General features: G+C 37.6%; 1 pseudogene; it reads left to right on the forward strand.

Moving 5' to 3' along the window:
* The first annotated feature begins 983 nt into the window (after positions 1-983).
* LOC117702312 (dnaJ homolog subfamily A member 3, mitochondrial pseudogene) lies at positions 984-2,422 on the forward strand (annotated as a pseudogene).
* The last annotated feature ends 6,788 nt before the right edge of the window (positions 2,423-9,210 follow it).

Raw genomic sequence — 9,210 nt, forward strand, 5'->3', positions numbered from 1 at the left:
GTATGTATGTATTGTTTTTCCTGTGTTCAAACTTAAAATAGCTAAAAGTAATCATTTCTAAGGTGGTTTTCAGAGAAGCACAATATTGAGGAGATTCCAACTGCTCAAAGGATATGATGTTGTAAAAGCAAATTACCCTCAAGATATTTACTTTTATTAAGACCCATAGATTCACTCTCTTAATATTGTCAGGGATATGACTGCTTAGATATTGTGTAGATAGCCCTGGCAACAACACTTTAGAATTCATCATGATTCTATCTAAAATGTCAGTACTTCCTTTGAATTTATTACCTACATGAAAAGATAAACAGGTCTATGAGAAAAGCTTTAGAGTTCAAATTTCATTATAAAATTTACAAACGATTTTAATCAACATAGTGAGTATGCCCTGCAGGTTGGTTCCCTCAAGTTCCTGATAAAAGACCATTATCAAATGGGTGACATTTTTCCATTTTATTTGAGAAGTTGGCTTTTTTTTTTTCATAAATAGGAACAAATGTTTAGAATCCCAGCCATACTTGTAAACATTGAAATTTTTAAATGATGGTTCTGGAAGAACTGATGACACGGGACAATTTGGCCATTTGCCAAGAGATTCTAATCAACAAATTAAAGCAGTGCGTCACCAGCTGTGTGACTGAGCTAACCAAATAATGTGCTCATTTTAATGGGAGAGGTGTGTAGAGTAACTGCCAGGTAATTCATTAATTCTATTCCTTTGACCATGTTCTCAGAACTCTCTGAACCCTGATATGAGAGGAATGTACTCATTTGCAGGCATTATGGCTACACAAAGCTCACATATCTAAATCATCCCAACGGCAAAAACCTACCCAGGAAGAATTAGAACTAACCAATCCTGTGTTTCTTTTAACTTTCTTCTCTGAAAACCAGAGAACACCCAAGGAAGGAAGAGAACACCTTGTAGGATAATGATTTGGGGTTAATGATTTTCTTTGGAAAAATATTGTTGATATAAAATGATAAATTTGGAGTGCAGAAGCACAGCATTCCCAGGCAAAGATGGCTATTCTGCATGCTGGTTGAGGGTATCCATAGGGATAACCCCATACACACTCAGGTTGTGGGTTGCAGAGACGAGTGCAGCCCAGCAACACCAAGCGGGACATAGTGTAGGCATTCCTGTGTCACAAACTAAACTCTTCAGGCTTTTCACGGGCACTCATGGCCTGGAGACACTGCTGACATTGAGACCAAGTGACTATCTCACACGAACAAAACTTTTCTCTTTTATTTGTGCTGCCTCTTTCCACTCACATGCTTCTTTGGCCAAAGATAATTATTATCAAATATTAAGAATGTCCTGAAATGCCAGACAGAAAGATATCAAGAAAGCCAGTTAGTATCAGCTTACCAAGAAATATCACCCGGATATGAATAGGATGATCCCAAAGCCAAAACAAAGTTTTCCTAGCTGGCTGAAGCATATTAGATGTTGAACAATGAATAAAGGAGGAAGCAGGATGATGGTTAAGATTCTGCTGGCTTTTATCCTGGGACCAACAGCTCTGGTAGAGCTTCTGAAGATGGAGTCCCTCTGTTGACCCTGTTTCTAGATGGGGTTTGATCAACATCAGAAATACATTCATGGAATTGACATTGGATCAAGCGGCCAAAGGTGTGAACAAAGTTTACTCTGAACAACATAGTGGATACCTTTGATCTCTATGATATCGAAGGGAAGGAGCCTGGAAGCAAAGTGCAGCATCCTCATGGCTGCCACTCCTCAGAAACGGAAACCTGCAATACAGGGCATTTTGTGATATGTTCCACCTGTCAAAGACATAGTGGGCATTACAGTTCCTTGTGTGGTCTGCAGAGGAACTGGAAAGGCAAGCAGAATCGAGAGACTATCCCTGTGCCTACAGGAGTGAAGATCATCAGACTAAGGATACTTGTGAGAAAACTAGACAAGCAAATCTGTTCTGAAAGGTCATGGCACAGACATCCACTTCCCCCTCTTTATTTCAGCTTCTCAAGCTATTCTTATGAGCACAGCCAAAGCTCAGGGACCATAGGAGACAATCACTGTGACGATCCCTACTGGGATTCAGACACAGCAGAAGATTCACTTGACTTGGGAACCACATGCCCCGGAATTAATAGGTATGGTTATGGTGAACACTGTATTCATATGAAGATCAGAGCTCCAAAGAGGCTAACCAGTAGTCAGGAGAACCTGATCCTGAGCTATGCTGAAGATGAGACTGACGAAGAGGGGACAGTGAATTGTGTCACCCACACAAACACTGGAAAATGGTCAACGGAAAACAAAATCAGGAGCCACAAGCAACCACTCTTCATGGCCAGAGCAGACCCAGGAGCATCCTACAACAGTAGCATTGAGCATCTGCCTACAAAGCCCACTGAACCGCCTAACAACAGTAAAGCCATGTGAGGACACCACTCTGCATAGAAGCACATAGTGGGCAGTGCCTAGGCAGTGATATATGGCCCTTAGGCTGGTGCAAATATCCTGTCCACTGGTAAGGGACTTGCTTCTTCTGGTTCAAGGTGGGTAAAACACTTGGACTCTTTTTGCAGCACTAAAAATAATCTCTAATCGCTGGTAGTACAGACCTGAAAGAATGAATGGATGCACTTACAGCTTAAAATGAAGCCTTAAGCTGCACAGTATTGTGAAGTAATTTCCCTCTCAACAAACCTCATAGAGGTTCCAGAATAGGTCCGTCCTGAGGTATTCTAGGTCTTCTCTAGGATCAGGGAAGCACACCTCACCAGCCTCATCCTCCCTGACATGCTCTGCTGATGTATCTGTCACTCTCTTAAAGTTTTGTCATTATTGCTTTGTTTATTTGTTACAGTACCAAGCAGCTGAAACGTGGGTGCTAGGGCCCTGGGAGACACACTTTTGGAACACAGTCCCTCTATCCACTTCACCTCAGATGGCAGCTTGCCAGACAGCTGAGTTAGATTGTTCTAATCAAGTGTATACAGGGGTGTTTCCTACCCTATTAGACCAAAGTTAGCATGGTAGTGTGGGACAAGCTTCATTCAGCCACTGGAGACTTGCCAGCCAGGGCCTGGCTTCTTCCTGTTCCACTGCTAACATTTGATTTCCAAAGTGTGTTTAAATTACTCAGTGGTAAGACTGTCTTTTTTCTGTGTAAAATGTTATTGAGGTGGAGGTGGAGGGGAAGCTCAGTATCATTGGTGAGGGCTTTCCACTGGTGCACTGAACAACCTCATTTCCAGTCGCTGGTGGAAGCATGTGGGGGCTTCTATGTGTTCCAAGGTCCTGGAGCTAGCTTAAGACAGGCTAATAAAAATCACTTGATCTGTAGCTTCTTTTCATTTATAATTTACAAAAGTAAATCTTCTACTTCATTTTCTTGTAAGATACCATGTCTTTAAAAAAAAGTTATATTGATAGAGCTAATTGTCCAAGATTTGATAGGGAGGTGAGGCCACTTTTGTTTCTTTGGTTGATTGGTTAGTTGTTTTTGTTTGTTTGCTTGCTTGCTTTTCTTTTTGTTTTGATGTTGGTTTTTTTTTTTTTTTTTTTTTTTTTTTTTTTTTTTTTTTTTTTGTCTAAAAATCATTCTTTACCAGGTATCTCTGAGTGCATATATACTCAGTAACTTGAAGACAGGTTTCATCACAGTCTTTCAACATCTATGATGTGACTTCTCTAAGTGTGAACATCTAAGTGTGAGATACGAAAAGGGAGAGAGAAAATTGGATGTATAGTGGGAAGGAGAGAGAAAGATAAAACAGAGAGAAAGATAGAGAGATAGTGTGAATAGCTGTCATGGTTTTGCTATCTGAGGATACAGTGAGAAATATGCTTCGGGTTTGGATGTTTGTTCTTAAGAATGTTTTCTAATTACAATATTTCTTCTCTTTTCTCCCTCAAACTTCTACATATCTTTCTCTTTAACCTTCAAATCCATGGCTTCTTGTCATTCTTATTTGTTGTATCCTCAAGCATAGTATGGTATGCTCAGGCTTAATTGCTCTTTCTTTCTTTCTTTCTTTCTTTCTTTCTTTCTTTCTTTCTTTTTCTTTCTTTCTTGTCTCACTGTCTGTCTTTCATGTGTGAGTAATGTATACTTGTGGGTATGTGTGTGTGTGTGCATGTACATGTGCATGTGTGTGTGTGTGTGTTGGCTTTGGTTTCTTTTGCTTTTTATGAGAATTTATGCTTGGTGGTTCAGTCTCTGGAGGTCCCCAAGAGTCCAGGTTTAGCTGACACTGTTGGTTTTCCTGTGGAGTCTCTATTCTCTCTGGTTCTGTCAATCCTTCTAGAAGTCTTTCACAAGATGCCCAATCTCTATTTAATGTTTGACTGTAGGTCTCTGTATTGTATCCATTGGCTGCTGTGTTGAGCCTCTCTGAGGACAGTTATGCTAGGCACCTGTCTGTAAGCACAATAGAATATCATTAATAGTGTCAGGGATTCATTCTTGACCATGAGATAAGTATCAAATTGATCCAGCCATTGGTTTGACCATTTCTTCTATCTCTATTCCATCTTTGCCACTTCACATATTTTAGGCAGAACACAATTTTGGGTGAAAGATTTTGTGAGTGGGCTGCTCCCCTTATCTCTCCACTGGGAGTCCTGCATGACTACAAGAGTTGGTCATTCCTGGATCCATATATCCCACTGCTAGGAGTATCAACTGGGGTCACCTTCATAGACTCTCTGGGGCCTCTTTAGGTCCAGGTTGGAGGTGATTTGAATATACTTGGACCAGGGAGTGACACTATTAGGAAGTGTAGCCTTGTCGAGTAGGCATGACCCTTGTTAGAGGAAAGTGTCACTGTGGTGGTTAGGCCTTGAGATCCTTCTCCAAGCCACATGGGAGCTAGTCTTCTGTTTTGTTTTTGTTGTTTTTGTTTTGGCTTTGGAAAAAGATGTAGAACTCTCAGCTACTCCAGCACCATGACAGCATGTATGTTGTCATGTGTTCTGCCTAGAGGATAATGGACTGAACCTCTAAACCTATAAGCTAGCCTCAACTAAATATTGTCCTTTATATGAGTGGCTTTGGTCATGGTATCTCTTCACAGCAATGGAAACTCTAAGACTCCAGAACATCCTAGAGATGCTTCACACTGACCCCTGCTAATTTCCATTCTCTCTGCCTGCTTCCTTTACGTCTGACCCCCTTGCCCCATTTCTCTTCCCACACCCTCTCCTACACAGTTTCTATCCTCCATCCACCTAAGATATCTATTGTATTTCCCCTTGTGAAAAATCTTCCCTTGGGCTCTCCTTTTATTTGGCTTCTTAGAGTTTGTGGATTATAGCATTGCTATCCCTGTTATGGCTAATATTCACTTACAAGTGAGTACATGTCATTTTGTGTCTGTTACCTTACTTGGGGTGATATTTTCTAGTTATATAACAGATGTCTGCTTGTCGAAAAAATGCAAATAGGTCTATATTTACCATCCTGCACAAAACTCAAGACTAACTAAATCAAAGACTTTAACATAAAACAAGTACACCGAGTCTAATGGAACAGAAAGTGGGATATAGCCTTGAACGCATTGGTAGGGCAGAGAATGTCAGGACAGAACACTAAGATCAAAAATTAGTAAATGATACCTCATGAAATTGAGAAGCTTCTGTAAGGCAAAGAACAACACTGTCAATAGGACAAAACAACAGCCTATAGATTGGGTAATGAGCTTTACCAACCACACATCTGACAGATGTATGGGACAGAGGGAAAATATTCAAAATACATGAAGAATAAAAATTCAAGTTAGATACCAACTACCCAAATATGCCAATTTTTAAAATGGGGTATAGAGCTAAACAGAGAATTCTCAACAGAGGTAACTCTAATAGGTGAGAAACACTTAAAGAAATGTTCTACATGCTTAGTTATCAAAGAAATTCAAATTAAAATGACACTGAGATTCTACCTTGCACCTATCAGAATGGTTAAGATCAAAACCTCAAGGGACAGCACAGAGGATGTGAAGCAAAACTCTTTCAGTGCTGGTGGGAGTGCAAACCTGTACAATCACACTGAAAATTAATTTTGTAGTTTCTTTGAAAAATGGATATAGTTCTACATGAAGATCCAGCTATCCCATCCCTGGGCATATATCCAAAATATATTCCACTATCCCACAAGGACATGTGCTCAATATGTTCACAGCAATTCTGTACACAATAGCCCCAAACTGGAAACAACCCAGTGCCCCTCAACTTAAGAACATATACCAAAAATGTGGTCCATTTGCACAATAGAATACTACTTAGGTATCAAAACAAACAAACAAACAAAACAAAAACAGAACATCATGAACTTTGCCCTTTTTTTAACTTTAGATTTCTTCCAACTCTGAAAGAGGTGATTCTTACAACGTTTCTGGCCTTGTTCTTCCTGATAAACCTTCTGTGGTACTAATAAATACCCTTTTCCTGAAAATAAATGGCAATATACAAACATTTTAGTTGATAGGAATGACTAAATTTGAATATAAAATTAATGATGATAAAACAGTGGATTAATTTTGTTACATTAGGCTCTTGACATACAAAGCTTTTCAGGAGAATAACAGTTCAGATCCAGAAACAAGTACAACACTTTGGACAGAAGATTTATAGAGGAAACTGAAATCAAGTAACTCTGTGACTGACATGAATATGATTTTAACACACTGGCAATTAGTGTTAAATATCTTTCAGTTCAAACTACTGGGATCGTCCTGGGTTTAAAGTTTGATAATGTTTTTATCATGATGATTTTGACTTAATTTACATGTTTTAAAAATATTTAGCTAAACATGAATTATCCTAGTTAGAGAGTTTAGAGGCTGTTCTTTAAATATCATCCCTAAGATAAGTTTATTATTCACTGAATATACAGACACAGCCCTGTGTACTCTCTCTTTATTTTATCACTTACTATAGCAAATGTTGCAGTTAGTCATAACAAAATCACAAGTAGAAATCTAATATAGATAGTAATGTAAATGCACGTACATGTCCAGACTGAGGAGAAATAACAATACCATAATAAACATAATGTGTATTCTCCTAAGAGTTTCTTTTGGAAATATAATAAAACATGAAATATTTACAATGTGTATGAGTTAAATTTCTTCCATAACAGCAAATAGTGAATTAACAGTATTCCAATAGAATAAAGAATATAAAAAATTTATGGCTTTTTTTTAAACTTAACTGACAGAAACATATGAGAATTGTCTTATGGAATTGAGGATGTTAATTATAAATGTCTTGTCAAGAGAGATGAATGCATGTCAAATAATGATGGAATAAGGTCTCTGCATTAGCTGTTTCTCTCATCCTGTCAGGCAAGGATCCTCTTTTAAAGTTTATATTAGTAATGATCAAAGAACTACAAATTTTAAAGGATGGTTATGAATATTCATTGTAAGGCATAGAATCGTCAAAAAGATTGGGTCAGTTAGGGTGTTCATTGTAAATTTTATAAAAGTATATGTATGTATCAAACATGTTTAGAGACAACTTTCTGTTCTATATTAAGCATCAAATTATATATATATATATATATATATATATATATATATATATATCCACCACTAACTAAAGTAATTGCTTGGATATTTTGTTTTTATTGATGATCAAGGGTCAATATTTCAATATTAAATTATCTTGTGACTATTTAGGTTTTGAAATTTTATTTGTACATTCTGTTGATGTTCTCCAAATATCTCCAAATGCAAAGCTTTCATTGAAATCACAAATATATAATAATACTTTGTCAGTTTTAAGTATTCTGTATGCTTTATATCTGTTAAATTACTTAATTATATACATATCTAATTACCCTTTCTTGATTTTCTGTGTAAAATAGGGACATATACACACAACCCTGTACTGTCCCTGAGGGAGAGTATGTGGACTCAAGGACAATGAGGTGCAAAGTCTTTATTACACTGCTAAGAGACAAATGAGATATTTCAAGCTATTATCATCCCCATTAACAACATTTGACATTTTAACATACTTCCAAGTTGTAAAGGAAGTAGGAGTAAAGTGTTTAGTGGACAAATTTGAGAAGTAAGGCTGTTACAATTCATGAAGGGGAAGATCAGATTATTCCCCTGAGGCATTCCTTATTGTCATGAAGAAGTCACATTATATAAAGAGTTCAAGTATCTCTTCAGTTTACTATGGCATTTTAAATGTGAATCATACATACATCTTTGAATGCAGTATATGTATCTATATATTGACTGATAAAATCATTAAGTAATAGAATATATAATATTTAAAACAGAAATTAAGTACACTTTAATTGGCATGATGATAGTCAGATGAACATTTTGAGGTTTTAATTGTGAGCTGTGCCAAAAACACTTTGAGAAAAAAAAAAGACTAAAAGAAAATGGGAAAAATAGAAGAAAGAAAAGGAACAGGCACAAGTAACAAGTGAGGCTAAGAAGAAAGAAGGGGGGAAGTGTGGGAGGGAGGGAGAAAGAATGCAGGAGGGACAGTGGGGATGAAGCAACACAGAGAATCGACTTGAGGATAACTGTAGGATAGCAATACTATCAGAGTGTGCAGAGTGTGGTCCTGGTAGTGAAAGGATATAAGATTGGTTCTCTGGGTTTACTTCTGACTTCCTATGCCTCTGCTTTCTCTGCCTTAAACATGTCTTGTGGTATCTTTAATGGACTTTGATCTCATCTGGGAAAAGATGATGCAGGAGGCAGCGTCGGCCTCAGCTCTAGTCAGCACTTGACAGCAAGCGCCATCAATTTCTCACATAAAGTGTTGGAGTATCCTTTTCTTGGAACCTTAACAATTGACTGGTCAAATTGTAAGAAAATATTGTAAGAAAAATTGTAAGAAACAGTTTGTGGTGCCTTTGGGAAATAGCCTGACTGCAGTGGCAGACCTCTGAGGTTTATTACATTCTTTGTTTTAGTAGTGTGGCAATTTTTAGCACATTTTTTCTTCTTTAAAAAAATACATATCCCATTTTGAAATAATTTGAAAGAAACAGCATCTGTTACTTTCCTCAGAAACCCATCTTTCTGAATTTATCACTCACACTGTGATATATTTTCTTTATGAACAGCCACTTTTCTAAGAATCTTACAAGTTATGTGCACCACAAATCCAGCCTCCTTGGGGCTCCTACCTAAATTTTCCCTCTTTTATGCTGTACTGAATTCTGCAAACTCTCTTTCTGTATTGTGGAAAGT

The sequence above is a fragment of the Arvicanthis niloticus genome, unplaced genomic scaffold (assembly GCF_011762505.2).
Source record: "Arvicanthis niloticus isolate mArvNil1 unplaced genomic scaffold, mArvNil1.pat.X pat_scaffold_687_arrow_ctg1, whole genome shotgun sequence".
NCBI classification, from domain to species: Eukaryota; Metazoa; Chordata; class Mammalia; order Rodentia; family Muridae; genus Arvicanthis; species Arvicanthis niloticus.